This window comes from Panthera onca, assembly GCF_046562875.1.
Source record: "Panthera onca isolate mPanOnc1 chromosome E1 unlocalized genomic scaffold, mPanOnc1 haplotype 2 h2.Chr16_ul_12, whole genome shotgun sequence".
NCBI classification, from domain to species: Eukaryota; Metazoa; Chordata; class Mammalia; order Carnivora; family Felidae; genus Panthera; species Panthera onca.
The window spans coordinates 190,409-210,294 of record NW_027675811.1 but is presented as its reverse complement, the minus strand read 5'-3'; the positions used below and the strand labels follow the sequence as shown (position 1 = coordinate 210,294).

The following is a 19,886-nucleotide window of genomic DNA, read 5'->3' as shown; positions in this document are numbered from 1 at the left end:
TGTGTCTCCCTCTCTCTCTGCCCCTCCCCCCACTCCTGCTCTGTCTCTCTGTCTCTCTCTCTCTCAGAAATAAATGCTAAAAAAAATTTTTTTAAGAAAAATTATAGTCCATGGTCTTTGTTTTACTTTGTAAACTCATTTTTGTTTTGTTTGAATCTTTTTTTACTTGCTAACTTAGTAGTGGTGGTGGCCACCACAAAGTCTATTTTACAGTATGGATATCTGAAGTCATGTTAATAAAAAAACGGGAATAGATCTCTTAACATTTCCTAACAGTCCCCTCTGTGTTCACGGGATATGCCATTTTCCAGTTACATGTTACACAACTTGAAGGTAATCAATGCATATTTGATCAATTTAGAGTAACAATAAATTAGATATTAACATTTTTTCTGTTGGACAACCAAACAATCTGAGGTTTCTTTATATTTTCTAAGTGTATATATTGGCATATCAACCAAGTACAAGATACAAGGAAAAAAAAAAGATTGACGAAAGGCAGACCGACAGTCTTATGTATCTTTTAATTGTAATATTTGGAATACTTACCATCCACTGTTGTTAATTTCAGCACAGCTAGGAATTCATTTTTTTTCAAGTTACTATTCAAGTTAGACAGAGTGGTCCACAGGTGAGAAATCTTCATCTTCCCTTTGCTGAGATTATGGAGGTTTTCAATAGCATCAGGCAATACTGAAAGGTAGATCACACACAAGTTTTACAACACCCTTGTCCAAGAAGTTAGTACAGTTAAACTATTACCTGGAACAGTCAGGAATTAAGGTTTTTATGGCTAAGAAGAATAACAAATACGTTATAAATGATTGCCAATTTTCAAATATTAAAACACAATAAAATATTGAACACCAAAATTAGTGTTTCTTTGAGGATTCTGAAATATTTCAAGAACTTATAGTGACCCACTGCTGAATAACCAATATAAAGAGTCATTTTCATTGACTTATAGATTTACAGAAGTCTGAATTCATAAACAACTCCAACTGATTAAACCATGAATTAAACCATAAAACCAAAATAGCTTTTGCTCTACATCTCCCCCGAACATCGTTCCCTGGATCTTACTTTCTCTTCAATCTACTACTGCAGACCATGGAAAGAAATTTTGTGGGGTTTTTTGTTTTGTTTTGGTTTTGGTTTTAATTCCAATGGAAAACCTTTGGAAGGTTTAAGGGGCAGGGAGTGAAATTATCTCATTACCAATGTGTAAAAGGATCACTCTACTACTGTATAGAGAACAGACTCTCTGGAAGATCAAGCAGTTAGGAAGCTAGTTCAGAGAAAAAGATGACAGTGGCTTCAGCAAGGGTAACAGTGATGAGAACAAGAAGTGGACAAACATAGGACGTGTTTGGAGAATAAAACTGGAAGTATTTTTAAAATTTTTTTTTAATTTAAGATTTTATTTTTAAGCAATCTCTACACCTGATTGTGGGGCTCAAACTTACAACCCAGAGATTAAAAGTCGCTCGCTTTATCAACTGCACCAGCCAGGTGCCCCAAGACTGAGAGTATTTACTGATGAATTGAATGAGAAGCTGGGGCCATGAAGAACTCCTAGGTTTAGAACTTAGCAGCTGAGTGGACAGTGGTGTCGAAAACTGAGGTAAGAGAGCCTAGGTAAAGAATAAGATCGTTGGACAGCAAGAATTCTTTTTTATACATATTAAGTATGAGATACATGGGGAGTCAAAAGAACAGCAATATTATTTAAAGCAATAAGATGATTCGGGAAGAGGCTTAGAGAATGGGACTCAGAATGGATCCTGGGATCATGCTAATATAAAATCCAGTCAGAAAAGAAGGAGCCAGAAAACAAGACCAAAAAAGAGCTAGGTCTACAATGGAATATTATTCCGTTATGAGAAAGAAGGAAATCCTGACATTAGGGACAAAAGAGTGACAAGCACTATGCTTGGTAAGATAAATCAGAGAAAGACAAATACTTATAAGGTCTCACATCTGAAAAAGCAGAACTCAGAAACAGAGTAGAATGGTGGTTACCAGGAAATTAGGAAGAGGCTGGTCAAGGGTACTAATTTACAATTAGAAGATGAATAAATTCTGGGCATCTAAGGCACAGCATTGTGATTATAGTTAGCAATACTATATACTTGAATGTTGCTAAGAGAATAAATCTTGGTGTTCTCACCACAAAAAAAGAAATGATCATTATGTGATGTGATGATGCTGTTAGTTAACACTATGGTGGTAATCGTATTGCAATATATAAGTGTATCAAATCAACACTTTGTACACCTTAAATTCACACAATGTTATATGCCAATTATATCTCAATTTTAAAGAAAAAAAAGGAAGAGCCAATAAGGTGGGGAAAAAATGAGATGACGGTGTCACAGAAAACATAAGGAGAAGAATTTTGAAGAATAAACATATTAAATTAAAAATAATGGTTGAATCATTATGCTGCACACCTGAAACTAATGTAATACTGTATGTTAATTACACTTGAGTTAAAAAAAAACTATAGAGGTAAATAAGATGAAAATAGAAAATTGGCAAATGGAGTTAACAAAGTGAGATTTAACTTTTGTAAAAAGCTAAGGTGGAATGTCAAGGTCAAAAACCTGAATGAGTGGGTTTTTTTAAGTTTATTTTATTTCTATTTTGAGAGAGACAGAGAGAATGAGAGCAGGGAAGGGACAGAGAGACAGTGGGAGACAGAGAGACAGCAGGCTCCATGCTGTCAGTCAGCACAGAGCCCAACATAGGGCTTGAACCCACGAAACTGTGAGACCATGACCCGAGCCAAAATCGAGAGTTGGATGCTCAACCAACGGAGCCACCAAGGCACCCCATGAATGAGTGTTTTTATTTTTTATTTTTGAATGTTTATTTTTGAGAGAGAGAGAGAGAGAGAGAGAGAGAGAGAGAGAGCATGAGCTGGAGAGGGGCAGAGAAAGAGGGAGACACAGAATCTGAAGCAGGTTCCAGGCTCTGAGCTGTCAGCACAGAGCCTGACACAGGGCTCAAACAGCTCAAACAGCACAGAGCCTGACACAGGGCTCATGAACAGCATGATCATGACCTGAGGCAAAGTCCAACGCTTAGCCGACTGAGCCACCCAGGTGCCCCCTATAAAGAGAGAACTGGCAATATAGAATGACAATAGCCAGATTCCCCTTCAATTTCCAATGCAAAACACACTCTATACTGAGTTAAAATATCAATAAAAATAATATTTGGTGATGAATTGAATCAGGGAAGTGGAAGTGGTGGAGCTAGGGCCATAAGGAAAAAAAAGACCAAGAATGACTCCTAACTTTTCAGCCTAAACAACTGAGTGATAAGCTCAATAGAAAGGAAAATCACCAGATGCCAGAAGTGAGGAAGAATTATTGTGTGTGTGCCTGAGCTGACGCCATGGCAGTCAGATGGTATAATGCATAAGTAGAGAACATAAGCTCTGAGTTGCTTTTTTTAAAAATTAATGCACTTATTTTGAGTGAGAGAGAGGGCATGCGGAAGGAGCAGAGAGAGGGAATCCCAAGCAGGCTTCTCACCGTTGCATGGATCCTGATGCAGGGCTTGAGCTCACAAACTGTGAAATCATGACCTGAGGTGAAATCAACAGTCAGATGCTTAACTGACTGAGCCACCCAGGCGCCCCATGAGTTGCCTTTTTTTTTGAGAGAGAGACAGAGTGTGTGCATATGGGAGAGGGGCAGAGAGAGAGAGAGAATGCTTTTTTTTTTAAAATATAACTTATTGTCAAGTTAGCTAACATACAGTGTGCTCTTGGCTTTAAGAGTAGATTCCCATGATTCATCGCTTACATACAACACCCAGTACTCATCCCAACAAGTACCCTCCTCAATGCCCATCACCCATTTTCCCCTCCCCCACAGTCTCCCCATCAATCCTCAGTCGTTCTCTGTATTCAGGAGTCTCTTATGGTTTGCCTTCCTCCCTCTTTGTTTGAAACTATTTTTTTCCTCTTCCCTTCCCTCATGGTCTTTGGTTAAGTTTCTCAAATTCTACATATGAGTGAAAACATGATATCTCTCTTGCTCTGACTTATTTCACTTAACATAATACCCTCCAGTTCCATCCATGTTGTTGCAAATGGCAAGATTTCATTCTTTCTCATTGCCGGTAGTATTCTGGTGTGTGTGTGTGTGTGTGTGTGTGTGTGTGTGTGTGTGTGTATCACATCTTTTTTATCCATTCATCAGTGGATGGACATTGGCTCTTTCCATAATGTGGCTATTGTTGATAGTGCTATTATAAACATTGGGGTACACGTGCCCCTATGAATCAGCACTCCTGCATCCTTTGGATAAATTCCTAGTAGTGCTATTGCTGGGTTGTAGGGTAATTCTATTTTTAATTTCTTGAGGAACCTCTACACTGTTTTCCAGGGAGGCTGCACCAGTTTGCACTCCCACCAAAAGTGCAAGAGGGCTCCCATTTCTCCACATCCTCACCAACATCTGTTGTTTCCTGAGTTGTTAATTTTAGCCACTCTGACCTGTGTGAGGTGGTATCTCAGTGTGGTTTTGATTTGTATTTCCCTAATGATGAGCGATGTTGAGCATCTTTTCATGTGTCTGCTGGCCATCTGGATGTCTTCTTTGGAAAAGTGTCTGCTCATGTCATCTGTCCATTTCTTCACTGGTTTGTTTGTCGGGTGTTGAGCTTGGTAAGTTCTTTATAGATTTTGGATACTAACCTTTATCTGATATGTCATTTGTAAATATCGTCTTCCATTCGATCAGTTGCCTTTTAGTTTTGTTGATTGTTTCCTTGGCTGTGCAGAAACTTTTTATCTTGATGAGGTCCCAATAGTTCATTTTTGCTTTTATCTCCCTTGCCTTCAGAGACGTATCAAGTAAGAAGTTGCTGTGGCTGAGGTCAAAGAGGTTGTTGACTGTTTTCCCCTCTAGGGTTTTGATGGTTTCCTGTCTCACATTTAGGCCCTTCATCCACTTTGAGTTTATTTTTGTGTATGGTGTGAGAGAGTGGTCCAGTTTCATTCTTCTGCTTGTTACTGTACAGGTCTTCCAGCACTATTTGCCAAAGAGACTTTCTTTTTTTCCTTGGATACTCTTCCCTGCTTCATCAAAGATTAATTGGCCATACCTTTGTGAGTCCAATTCTGGGTTCTGTATTCTACTCCACTGGTCTATGTGCCTATTTTTGTGCCAATACCATACTGTCTTGATGATTACAGCTTTGTAGTAGAGGCTGAAGTCTGGGATTGTGATGCTTCCTACTTTGGTTTTCCTGTTCAACATTACTTTGGCTATTCAGGGTCTCATGTGGTTCCCTACAAATTTGAAAGATTGTTTGTTCTAGCTCTGAGAAGAATGCTGGTGCAATTTTGAGTGGGATTACACTGAATGTGTAGATTGCTTTGGGTACTATCCACATTTTAACAATATTTTTTCTTCCAATCCATGAGCCTGGAATGCCTTTCCATTTCTTTGTGTCTTCTTCAATTTCTTTCATAAGTTTTCTACAGTTTTCAGCATACAGATCTTTTACCTCTTTGGTTAAACTTATTCCTAGGTATTTTATGGTTCTCGATACAATTGTAAATGGGATCGATTCTTTGATTTCTCTTACTATTGCTTCATTCTTGGTGTATAGAAATGCAACCAATTTCCGTACATTGGTTTTATATCCTGCGACTTTGCTGAATTCATGTATCAGTTCTAGTTTTTTGGTGGAGTCTTTTGAGTTTTCCATGTAGAGTATCATGTCATCTGCAAAAAATGAAAGTTTGACTTCTTTGCCAATTTGGATGCCTTTTATTTCCTTTTGTTGTCTGATTGCTGAGGCTAGGACTTCCAACACTATATTAAACAACAGTGGTGAGAGTAGACATCCCTGTTGTATTCCTGATCTCAGTGGGTAAACTCTCAGTTTTTCCCCATTGAGGATGATATTAGCTTGGGCTTTTCATATGTAGATTTGATGATGTTAAGATATGTTCCTTCTATCCCAACTTTCTGGAGGGTTTTTACTAATGATGCTGTATTTTGTCAGATGCTTTTTCTGCATCTATTGACAGGATCATATTGTTCTTATCCTTTCTTCTATCGATGTGATATACCACATTGATTGATTTGCGAATATTGAACCAGTCCTGCAGCCCAGGAATGAATCCCACTTGATCATGGTTAATAATTCTTTTAATATACTGTTGAATTCAATTTGCTAGTATCTTGTTGAGAATTTTTGCATCCATGTTCATCGGGGATATTGGCCTGTAATTCTTTTTAGTGGGGTCTCTGTCTGGTTTGGGAATCGAGGTAATGCTGGCTACATAGAATTAGTCCAGAAGCCTTCCTTCCATTTCTATTGTTTGGAACAGCTTGAGAAGAATAGGTACTAACTCTGCTTTAAATGTCTGGTAGAAGTCCCTTGGGTAGCCATCTGGCCCATTTGTTGGGACTCATTTGTTGGGAGATTTTTGATAACTGATTCAATTTCTTCACTGGTTGTGGGTCTGTTCAAATTTTCTATTTCTTCCAGTTTGAGTTTTGGTAGTGTGTGGGTGTCTAGGAATTTGTCCAATTTCTTACAGATTGTCCAGTTTGTTGGCATATAATTTTTCACAGTATTCTCTAATAATTGTTTGTATTTCTGTGGTGTTGGTTGTGATCTCTCCTCTTTCATCTGTGATTTTATCTATTTGGGTTCTCTCTCTTTTCTTTTTGAGAAGTCTGGCTAGGGTTTTATCAATTTTGTTTATTGTTTCCAAAAACCACCTCTTAGATTAATTGATCTGTTCTACTGTGTTTTTTGTTTTTTGGGTTTTTTTGGATTCCATATTGTTTAGTTCTGCTCTAATCTTTATTATTTCTCTTCTTCTGCTGGCTTTGGGGTTTCTTTGCTGCTCTGCTTCTAGTTCCTTTAGGTGTGAGGGTAGATTCTGTTTTGGGGACTTTTCTTGTTTCTTGAGATAGGCCTGGATTGCAGTGTATTTTCCTCTTAGGACTGCCTTTGCTGCATCCCAAAGGGTTGGGAATGTTTTATTTTCATTCTCATTTGCTTCCATATATTTTTAAATTTCTTCTTTAACTGCCTAATTGACCCACTGATTCTTTAGTAGGATGTTCTTTAACCTCCATGCATTAGGAGGCTTTCCAAATTTTGTCTTGTGGTTGATTTCAAGTTTCATAGCATTGTGATCTGAAAATATTCATGGTATGATCTCAATCCTTTTATATTTATTTAGGGCTGCTTTGTGACCCAGTATGTGATCTATTTTGGAGAATATTCCATGTGCACTCGAGAAGAATGTGTATTCTGCTGCTTTTGGATAAAAAGTTCTGAATATATTTGTCAACTCCATCTGGTCCAGGGTATCATTCAAGACCGTTGTTTCTTTATTAATTTTCTGCCTAGGTCATCTCTCCATTACTGTAAGTGGAGTATTAAAGTCATCCACAGGGAAGATGGCGGCGTAGGAGGATGCCGGGCTCACCGCATCCTGCTGATCACATAGATTCCATCTACACCTGCCTAAATAACCCAGAAAACTGCCAGAAGACTAGCAGAACGGAGTCTCCGGAGCCAAGCATAGACGAGAGGACCATGGAAGAGGGTAGGAAGGGCGGAGAGGCAGTGCGTGCTACAGACTGGCGGGAGGGAGTCAGGGCAGAAGGGCAGCCCGCCGGGCAAGCAGAGCCCCCGAGTCTGGCTTGCAAAAGCGGAGGGGCTGGACGGAGTGTGTTCAGACAGCAAGCAGGACTTAACATCTGGAAGGTTATAAGTTAACAGCTCTGCTCAGAGAGCGGGAAGGCTGGAGGACAACGGGAGGGAGAGTTGTTGAGCCCCGGACGACAAAGCTCAAATTGGTGGGGAACAAAGGCGCTCGCCAGCGCCATCTCCCTCGCCCATCCCCCAGCCAAAATCCCAAAGGGAACCGGTTCCTGCCAGGGAACTTGCTTGCACCGCGCAAACATCCAACGTTGTGCTTCTGTGGATCCATCCCACTGGCGGCGGGTCTGACTCCCTCCCGGTGCCGCAGGGCCCCTCCAGAAGCTGATCACGGAAGGATAAGCTAGCTGAGCCTGCCCCTCCCGCCCCTGTGCACCTTGCCGATCCACCACAGCTAATACGCCAGATCCCCAGCACCATAAGCCTGGCAGTGTGCAAGTAGCCCAGATGGGCCACGGCACGCCACCCCACAGTGAATCCCGCCCCTAGGAGAGGGGAAGAGAAGGTACACACCAGTCTGACTGTGGCCCCAGTGGTGGGCTGGGGGCAGACATCAGGTCTGACTGCGGCCCCACCCACCAACGCAAGTTATTCAAGACAGCACAGGAGAAGTGCCCCGAAGTTCCGCACCACTCCAGGGACTATCCAAAATGACCAAACGGAAGAATTCCCCTCAAAAGAATCTCCAGGAAATAACGACAGCTAACGAACTGATCAAAAACAATTTAAACAATATAACAGAAAGTGAATTTAGAATAATAGTCATAAAATTAATCGCTGGGCTTGAAAAAAGTGTAAAGGACAGCACAGAATCTATTGCTACAGAGATCAAGGGACTAAGGAACAGCCAGGAGGAGCTAAAAAATGCTATAAATGAGCTGCAAAATAAAACAACCACGGCTCGGATTGAAGAGGCAGAGGAGAGAATAGGTGAACTAGAAGATAAAATTATGGAAAAAGAGGAAGCTGAGAAAAAGATAAAAAAAATCCAGGAGTATGAGGGGAACATTACAGAACTAAGTGATGCACTAAAGAGAAATATTCTACACATAATTGGTATTCCAGAGGAGGAAGAGAGAGGGAAAGGTGCTGAAGATGTACTTGAAGAAATCATAGCTGAGAACTTCCCTGATCTGGGGAAGGAAAAAGGCATTGAAATCCAAGAGGCACAGAGAACTCCCTTCAGACGTAACTTGAATCGATCTTCTGCATGACATATCATAGTGAAACTGGAAAAGTACAAGGATAAAGAGAAAATTCTGAAAGCAGCGAGGGATAAATGTGCTCTTACATATAAAGGGAGACCTATAAGACTTGTGACTGATCTCTCTTCTGAAACTTGGCAGGCCAGAAAGGAATGGCAGGAGATCTTCAATGTGATGAACAGAAAAAAATATGCAGCCAAGAATCCTTTATCCAGCAAGTCTGTCATTTAGAACAGAAGGAGAGATAAAGGTCTTCCCAAACAAACAAAAACTGAAGGAATTCGTCACCACTAAACCAGCCCTACAAGAGATCCTAAGGGGGATCCTGTGAGACAAAGTACCAGAGACGTCGCTACAAACATGAAACCTACAGACATCACAATGACTCTAAACCCATATCTTTCTATAATAACACTGAATGTAAATGGATTAAATGTGCCAACCAAAAGACATAGGGTATCAGAATGGATAAAAAAGCAAGACCCATCTATTTGCTGTCTACAAGAGACTCATTTTAGACCTGAGGACACCTTCAGATTGAGAGTGAGGGGATGGAGAACTATTTATCATGCCACTGGAAGTCAAAAGAAAGCTGGAATAGCCATACTTATATCAGACAAACTAAACTTTAAATTAAAGGCTGTAACAAGAGATGAAGAAGGGCATGATATAATGATTACAGGGTCTATCCATCAGGAAGAGCTAACAATTATAAATGTCTATGTGCCAAATACAGGAGCCCCCAAATATATAAAACAATTACTCACAAACATAAGTAACCTTATTGATAAGAATGTGGTAATTTCAGGGGACTTTAACACTCCACTTACAGAAATGGATAGATCATCTAGACACACAGTCAATAAAGAAACAAGGGCCCTGAATGATACATTAGATCAGATGGACTTGACAGATATATTTAGAGCTCTGCATCCCAAAGCAACAGAATATACTTTCTTCTCGAGTGCACATGGAACATTCTCCAAGATAGATCACATACTGGGTCACAAAACAGCCCTTCATAAGTATATAAGAATTGAAATCATACCATGCATACTTTCAGACCACAATGCTATGAAGCTTGAAATCAACCACAGGAAAAAGTCTGGAAAACCTCCAAAAGCATGGAGGTTAAAGAACACCCTACTAAAGAATGAATGGGTCAACCAGGCAATTAGAGAAGAAATTAAAAAATATATGGAAACAAACGAAAATGAAAATACAACAATCCAAACGCTTTGGGATGCAGCGAAGGCAGTCCTGAGAGGAAAATACATTGCAATCCAGGCCTATCTCAAGAAACAAGAAAAATCCCAAATACAAAATCTAACGGCACATCTAAAGGAAATATAAGCAGAACAGCAAAGACAGCCTAAACCCAGAAGAAGAGAAATAATAAAGATCAGAGCAGAAATAAACAATATAGAATCTAAAAAACTGTAGAGCAGATCAATGAAACCAAGAGTTGGTTTTTTGAAAAAATAAACAAAATTGATAAACCTCTAGCCAGGCTTCTCAAAAAGAAAAGGGAGAGGACCTAAACAGATAAAATCATGAATGAAAATGGAATTATTACAACCAATCCCTCAGAGATACAAGCAATTATCAGGGAATACTATGAAAAATTATATGCCAGCAAACTGGACAACCTGGAAGAAATGGACAAATTCCTAAACACCCACACACTTCCAAAACTCAATCAGGAGGAAACAGAAAGCTTGAACAGACCCATAACCAGTGACGACATTGAATCAGTTATCAAAAATCTCCCAACAAATAAGAGTCCAGGACCAGATGGCTTCCCAGGGGAGTTCTACCAGACGTTTAAAGCAGAGATAATACCTATCCTTCTCAAGCTATTCCAAAAAATAGAAAGGGAAGGAAAACTTCCAGACTCATTCTATGAAGCCAGTATTACTTTGATTCCTAAACCAGACAGAAACCCAGTAATAAAAGAGAACTATAGGCCAATATTCCTGATGAATGTGGATGCAAAAATTCTCAATAAGATACTAGCAAATCGAATTCAACAGCTTCTAAAAAGAATTATTCACCATGATCAAGTGGGATTCATTCCTGGGATGCAGGGCTGGTTCAACATTCGCAAATCAATCAATGTGATACATCACATTAATAAAAGAGAAGATAAGAACCATATGATCCTGTCAATCGATGCAGAAGAGGCATTTGACAAAATTCAGCATCCTTTCCTAATAAAAACCCTCGAGAAAGTCGGGATAGAAGGAACATACTTTAACATCATAAAAGCCATTTATGAAAAACCCACAGCTAACATCATCCTCAATGGGGAAAAACTGACAGCTTTTTCCCTGAGATCAGGAACACGACAGGGATGTCCACTCTCACTGCTGTTGTTTAGCACAGTGTTGGAAGTTCTAGCATCAGCAATCAGACAACAAAAGGAAATCAAAGGCATCAAAATTGGCAAAGATGAAGTTAAGCATTTACTTTTTGCAGAAGACATGTTATTATACGTGGAAAATCCGACAGACTCCACCAAAAGTCTGCTAGAACTGATACATGATTTCAGCAAAGTTTCAGGATACAAAATCAATGTACAGAAATCAGTTGCATTCAACAGTTGCATTCATCAGTTGACAAATAAAGAAACTGATCCCATTCACAATTGTACCAAGAAGCATAAAATACCTGGGGATAAATCTAACCAAAGATGTAAAAGATCTGTATGCTGAAAACTATAGAAAGCTTATGAAGGTAATTGAAGAAGATATAAAGAAATGGAAAAACATTCCATGCTCATGGATTGGAAGAATAAATATTGTCAAAATGTCAATACTACCCAAAGCTATCTACACATTCGATGCAATCCCAATCAAAATTCCACCAGCAATCTTCTCGAAACTAGAACAAGCAATCCTAAAATTCATATGGAACCACAAAAGGCCCCGAATAGCCAAAGTAATTTTGAAGAAGACCAAAGCAGGAGGCATCACAATCCCAGACTTTAGCCTCTATTACAAAGCTATAATCATCAAGACAGCATGGTATTAGCACAAAAACAGACACATAGACCAATGGAATAGAATAGAAACCCCAGAACTAGACCCACAAATGTATGGCCAACTCATCTTTGACAAAGCAGGAAAGAACATCCAATGGAAAAAAGACAGTCTCTTTAACAAATGGTGCTGCGAGAACTGGACAGCAACATGCAGAAGAATGAAACAAGACCACTTTCTCACACCATTCACAAAAATAAACTCAAAATGGATAAAGGACCTGAATGTGAGACAGGAAACCATCAAAACCCTAGAGGAGAAAGCAGGAAAAGACCTCTCTGACCTCAGCCGTAGCAATCTCTTACTCGACACATCCCCAAAGGCAAGGGAATTAAAAGCAAAAATGAACTACTGGGACCTTATGAAGACAAAAAGCTTCTGCACAGCAAAGGAAACAACCAACAAAACTAAAAGGCAACCAACGGAATGGGAAAAGATATTTGCAAATGACATATCGGACAAAGGGCTAGTATCCAAAATCTATAAAGAGCTCACCAAACTCCACACCCGAAAAACAAATAACCCAGTGAAGAAATGGGCAGAAAACATGAATAGACACTTCTCTAAAGAAGACATCCGGATGGCCAACAGGCACATGAAAAGATGCTCAACATCGCTCCTCATCAGGGAAATACAAATCAAAACCACACTCAGATATCACCTCACGCCAGTCAGAGTGGCTAAAATGAACAAATCATGAGACTGTAGATGCTGGAGAGAATGTGGAGAAATGGGAACCCTCTTGCACTGTTGGTGGGAATGCAAATTGGTGCAGCTGCTCTGGAAAACAGTGTGGAGGTTCCTCAGAAAATTAAAAATAGACCTACCCTATGACCCAGCAATAGCACTGCTAGGAATTTACCCAAGGGATACAGGAGTACTGATGCATAGGGGCACTTGTACCCCAATGTTTATAGCGGCACTCTCAACAATAGCCAAATTATGGAAAGAGCCTAAATGTCCATCAACTGATGAATGGAGAAAGAAATTGTGGTTTATATACACAATGGAATACTACGTGGCAATGAGAAAGAATGAAATATGGCCCTTTGTAGCAACATGGATGGAACTGGAGAGTGTGATGCTAAGTGAAATAAGCCATACAGAGAAAGACAGATACCATATGGTTTTACTCTTACGTGGATCCTAAGAAACTTAACAGAAACCCATGGGGGAGGGGAAGGAGAAAAAAAAAAAGAGGTTAGAGTGGGAGAGAGCCAAAGCATAAGAGACTCTTAAAAACTGAGACCAAACTGAGGGTTGATGGGGGGTGGGAGGGAAGCGAAGGTGGGTGATGGGTATTGAGGAGGGCACCTTTTGGGATAAGCACTGGGTGTTGTATGGAAACTAATTTGACAATAAATTTCATATATTGAAAAAAAATAAAGTCATCTACAATTACCGTATTATTATCAGTAAGATTGCTTATGTTTGTGATTAATTTATAAATTTGGGTTCTACCAAGTTGGGGGCATAAACATTTACGATTGTTATCTCTTCTTGATGGATAGGCCCCTTAATTATGACAATAATGCCCTTCTTTATCATTTGCTACCGTCTTTACTTTAAAATCTAGTTTGTCTGATATAAGTATGGCTATTCCAGCTTTCTTTTGACTTCCAGTAGCATGATATATGGTTCTCCATCCCCTCACTTCCAATTTTCAGGTGTCCTCAGGTCTAAAATGAGTGTCTTGTAGACAGCATATAGATGGAACTTGGTTTTTTATCCATGTTGATACCTTATGCCTTTTGATTGGGGCATTTAGCCCATTTACATTCAGAGTTATGACTGAAAGATATGGATTTAGTGTCATTGTGTTATCTGTAGGTTTCATGATTGTGGCAATGTCTCTGGTCCTTTGTAGTCTTTGCAGCATTCCACTCACAGAGTGCCTGCAGGGTTGGTTTAGTGGTCATGAATTCCTTCAGTTTTTGTTTGTCTGGAAAAGCCTTGATCTCTCCTTTCACTCTGAATGACAGCCTTGATGGATAAAGGATTCCTGGCTGCATATTTTTCCTATTCAGCACATTGAATATTTCCAGCTACTCCCTTCTGGCCTGCCAAGTTTCAGTGGACAGGTCTGCTACTACCCTTGTGTGTCTGCCCTTGTAGGTTAAGGCCCGTTTGTCCCTAGCTGCTTTCAGAATTCTCTCTTTATCTTTGTATTTTGCCAATTTCACTATGACATGCCTTGGGGCTGACCTGCTTCTGTTAATTCTGAAGGGAATTCTCTGGGCCTCCTGGACTTGGATGTCTGCTTCCTCCCCCAGATTAGGGAAGCTCTCAACTATAATTTGGTGAAACAAACCTTCTGCCCCTGTCTCTTTCTTCTCCTTCTGGAATTCCTATGATACAGATATTATTATATCTCATTGAATCACTTAGGTCTCTAATTCTCCCCTCGTGGTCTAATATTTTCCTCTCTCTCTCTTTTTCAGCTTCATCATTTTCCATGTTATCTTCTATTTCACTTATTCTTCCCTCTGCTCCTTCATCCTTGCTGTCTCTGCATCTAGTTTATTTTGCATCTCATTTACTGCATTTCTTAATTCATCATGACTATCTCTTGTGTCCTTGATCTCTGCAGCAATAGATTCTCTGCTGTCTTCTATAGTTTTTTCAAGCCCAGCTCTTAGTCTTATGACTATTATTCCAAATTCTTGTTTAGATATATTGTTTATATCTGTTTTGAGCAATTTTTCTGGCTGTCATTTCTTCCTAGAATTTTTGAGAATTCTTCTGTCTAGTCATTTTGTCTAGTTTTCTGTCTTTTACGTGTTTTAATAGTTTGTTATGTGTCCTGCCCCTGTGAGTACTACTATGTTAAAAAGGGGTCATATACTATCCAGGGCCTGACCCTTCAGGAGGTGTTTTTGGAGTGTGTCACATGCTCTCTGTTGTTGTGACTCTGGTTGCTTTATACCCCTACTCGCACTGGTGGTTTGGACTTTCCACCAGGCGTGCTTTGATTTGTTCATTGAAGTAACCCTGGAAAAAATTAAAAAGGGGAGGGGGTGGAAGAAGCCTTATCCCATAGAAAGAGGGAAATGACAGAAGCAGGGAAAGAGAAAAAAAAATTGAGCAGGCAGAGAATCAGAGAAACTATATGGCTTAATCTAGAGAGAGAGAGAAAAATAAAGAAGGAGGAGATACAGAAGAGGTGTAAAATGCATAGATTAAAAATGCCTGCTTAAACAAATTAACAACCAGAATAGAGAAGGGAAGGAAGAAGAAGAAGGAGAAAAGACAAGAAAAGAAAATATGTATTTCCAAAAATCAAATCAGAAAATGAAAAACTGCCGGACCGTTGTCCGATGGTGCCCTGGAACCAGTGGTTGTGCTGGTCTGGAGGAGGGACCCTCTGGTTGGGTAAGGGTCAATTCTCCCTCCAGCAGATATGCAGTTGCCAGGCATGGTGAGGCAGGGTTTGGTGTAAGCAGTCCAACCTCCACTGGGGGCCTGCTGTCCTGTTCCCTGAAGCCCCACCATGTTGGTGATTGGAGGAAAATGGCATCGTCGCAGTTTCTCCTCCCTAGACCAAACCACCCTGTTCAGGCAGCCCTCACAGCACAGCACAGGCACGATCTGGTCAGTTTGTCCCGCTCCACAGTCTCCTGCACCTCCCAGGCACTCAGCTGGGATTCAAACCCCAACGTCTTAAAGGATCCCACTCCACACACCCGGGTTCTGGGGTGGCACCACTCTGCCAAGCTGACAAAGGGCCTCTCAGGACAGAATCTTAAGCAGGATCCATGCCCAGCACAGAGCCTGATGTGGGGCTCCATCTCACAACGCTGCGGTCATGACCTGAGCTAAAATCAAAAGTCGGACACTCAACTGACTGAACCAACCAGGCACCACTCTACCCGAGTTCTAATCTTAATTCTACCACATACTAGCTATGTGACTTCTTTACCCTCTGGGCTGTGGTTTTCCCATCCATAAAATAAAAATAATAGAGTTGATGTGAGAATTAAGTGAGTTAATAAATAAAAATTATTTAGAACAGTACTGGCACATAGTAAACCCTCAATAAATGTGAGTAATATAATAAGTATTATTGTTATTACTTGATACAGACAAGTCTAGAATTATAGAGGTGCGTACTTAACACCAGGGCCCGGGTAGCTCAGTCAGTTAAGCGTCGACTTCAACTAAGGTCACGATCTCTCAGTTTGTGAGTTCGAGTCCCCCATTGGGCTCTGTGCTGACAGCTCAGAACCTGGAGCCTGTTTCGGATTCTGTGTCTCCCTCTCTCTCTGCCTATCTGCTGCTCGCACTTTGTCTCTTGCTCTCTCAAAAATAAATAAACATTAAAAAAAAATTTAATACAAAACAAACAAACAAAAAAAAGACAGGGCCCAGCTTTGCACAGTGGCAGTATCATAGCCAATGAGGTTTATCCGAGGCGCGATTATTGCTAATTGAAAACTTTTCCCAAAAAAGACAGGGCCCCGGAAAATCTTTCCGTCTGAAAATTATTAATAAAAACACTTTAGTCACCTTTTTAGGAATTCAAGAAGAAAGCCTGTTCTCTGCCAGAGGTATGACTAGAAGGAATAAAATCTCCAATGATAACCTAAATCCCAAGGCCATCATGTGTGAGTGTCAGGTTCCAAATCAATTTATATAATACATAAATCTCAAAGAATTAATATAAAACTGTCACCAGCTAATATCTTTATGGAAAAAAATTAAATTGGATCCCAATTTCACTCTAAACATAAAAATCAATTTCAGGTGAATTAAAGACTTAACTATGAAAAAGAAATACTTAAAAACTTTTAGGAGAAAATATTGGGAAATATCTTAACGTCCTCAAAATAGTGACAGGCTTCTATTTTCCTTATAAAGGCTAAGTTATCTGCTAAATGTGAGAAGGGCTAAGGTTGGAGTAGGAATGGAAGTTTGAGAGAATGGAGATTGTTAATTAGTTATTTCAGAGAGTAAAAGAATAAACTAACTGGGAGAGGGTGGGAATCACATAATTCCTAGGTAGTGCTGAGGGCCACCAGACACTGATGGTCAAGATTTCAAAGTGTTCAATCTGCTGAGCTATATAATTTTCTCTAGAAATGATGTCAGCCACGAGGAAAAGCCAGGGTTGGGAGTTTTGTAAGACAGGTGCAACCAAAGGGCAATTTAGGGTACTGAAGACTGTAGGGTATTCGAGGTACACAGACCAGTGATTTTCAAGTGGATAAGGAAGAAAAGTGAAAACAGGGAGACTGGTGGGTAAGGACAAAGTTGAGGGATAAATGGATAGAAGGTCCCAATGAGGTATACAGAACCAATAAGCTGTCTGGTGAAGAAATGAGCAGCCAGATGAAGAAAAAAGGAAAGCAGTGAATATAAATGTGCAATATTTAACAACAAGAAAGGAAATTTAACTATAGATACGAGTAAGATAATATACTATACAACTCCGTGATAATAAAACTTTTTAACTCGGGGTGCCTGGGTGGATCAGTTGATTAAGCATCCTACTTCGGCTTGGGTCACGACCTCACTGTTTGTGAGTTCGAGCCCCACGTCGGGCTCTGTGCTGACAAGCTCAGAGCCTAGAGTCTGCTTAGATTCTGTGTTTCTGTCTCTTTCTGCCCCTCCCCGGCTCGTGCTCTCTCTGTCTCTCAAAAATAATAAAAATGTTTAAAAACAAAAACAAAAACTTTTTATCTCCACGAAACTAAAATTCCTAGGATAAATGAAGTGACTAACAATGCAAATAATCTCTTCATCCAATTAATCTATTATGTTCCACCTTGTATAGAAAGCAAATTAAATTGATTTCTAGTGTAAGGTAAAATAACTGTTACTTAAAATGCACTATTACCCAACAGCTAAGCACAAAATAACAAAATGCTACTTTTCGCTTCAATTTTTAAACTAGCTTCACTCCATTTAAAATGTACATATAAGACCTTGTATTTCTTTACAGTGAGCTTCTGAGTGGCCAAGACTGTCTTTCTCATCTTAACAGCTCATCAGCTTAACAGAAAGCATATATAACAATGGCTCAGTAAATATTACTGAATAAATTGGAAGATGGAAAAAAATATATAAACAAATGAAAGAGGAAATTCTGCATATGAGTACTCAGCGCTAGTCACTAGATGGCATCACTTCCCCAAACTGGGAAGACGTTTTACATCTTCCGAAAAGGAATTTTATATACACGGTTCTAGCTCTTTATAGTAAGTGTGAGGATAAACAGGAAGCTCGTAAAAACTTTCAATTCATTTGCACATGGAAGTGCTCGAGATTTAGAAATCATTAACAGAGAAGATTGAAACCAAACATCAGCAGTAAGCCAGGCATCTGTTTGGCTGATGATCTACAAGATGACTACCTCTTCTAGTCTGCTACACTCTTCTAAAGTTTGTCACACCAGTTGGTCCACTAAAAGCACAATATATGTTGGGGTGGGTGGCTCAGTCGGGTAAGTGTGTCCAACTCTTGAGTTCCGCTCAGGTCACGATCTCATGGTTTGTGAGATCGAGCTGTGCACTGGGCTCTGTAACTGACAGTGTGGAGTCTTCTTGGGATTCTCTCTCTCTCCCTTTCTCTCTCTCTGCCCTGCCCCTGCTCTTTCTCTGTCTCTCAAAATAAATAAATAAACTTGAAAAAGCAAATAAAAGCACAAAATGTGATGTTCTTACATAATTTTTCAGAGAAGCGTTCCGTATTGGTCATCATTGTATCAATGAAATCTTTAAAATTCACTTTTTTCGTTTCTAAGGAGAAAAGAATATTTTCTTCAATATCTTCAAATGTTAATTATGACAACTATAGAATTATGTAAACTAAATTATAGGGAGATAACATGATTATAGCCATCAGCTAATACCACTAAAAATATATGGTTCTAAGAGGAAAAAGCGATTCAACACACAAGGAGAAAGTAAAACTGAAAAATGCCAGGAAAGTTAATCAAAATCTTTCTAGTTACAAGCGTACAACATTTTTAATTTTAACTTACATTATCTTGTCTTGGCCTGACAACAACTCAAAGATATGTCGGTAAAGAATTAGTGTATTATTTTATACATTTTAAAAAATACTTAGACATGATATCATGATTTTTTTCCCCAGGTCACAAAAGGAAATACAAGATCAGAGATTAGAAGTGAGCTTTCTTGACCTCTGGTTTCTCCCACCTCAGGCTACCATTCACATTGTTATCTTTATTCCAGTATGCTTTTGAAACTATTAAACATTTTAATAGTCATTCTATACTTAGAAAATGTCTTTCTTTGATTATATATAATATCCCAATATTAGAATGGATAAAGATTTCTAGGAATTTTCTAAGGCCGCATATAAAGGTTTTATATAAATAGGATGAGCTTTTGATAACACTACTCCTTTGTTTATCCCACTAAAAAAATCAAATTCCAGTTCTAATCTATAAAAGATAAGGCACAGCCTATTGCCTATTTCCAAGATAAAGAATCTTTGAGAAGTTTACTTTAAGGAGCACCAAATTACTTTGTATTCTTAACCAAATATTTAAAGACTTGAAAAAAATGAGACTTTGAAAAATTCTAGGCGAATGTTAGAGTTAATGAAGATTTACATTCACTAACAGGAACATATAACTTTCTAAAGCAATAGATTCCCTATTTTTGATAATGTCTATTTGATACACAAATGTTTTAGCTGAACCACTGAACCCACCTCCCATTTGAAGAACATTATTGTTTTAAGGACAAAATTACTTTTTATTTTTATTATTTTTTAATATAGTTTATTGTCAAATTGGTTTCCATACAACACCCAGTACTCATCCCAACAAGTGCCTTCCTCAATGCCCATCAGCCACTTTCCCCTCTCCCCCACCCCCATCAACCCTCAGTTTGTTCTCAGTATTTAAGAGTCCTTATGGTTTGCCTCACTCCCTCTCTGTAACATTTTTCCCCCTTCCTCT

The 19,886-nt window shown here is 39.3% G+C and overlaps 2 pseudogenes; one reads left to right on the top strand and one right to left on the bottom strand.

Annotated features, from left to right (window-relative positions):
* The window catches only part of LOC145715129 (EF-hand calcium-binding domain-containing protein 13-like), a 98,939-nt pseudogene that overhangs the window by 20,441 nt on the left and 58,612 nt on the right, over nucleotides 1-19,886 (bottom strand).
* LOC145715131 (U4 spliceosomal RNA) lies at nucleotides 16,323-16,449 on the top strand (annotated as a pseudogene).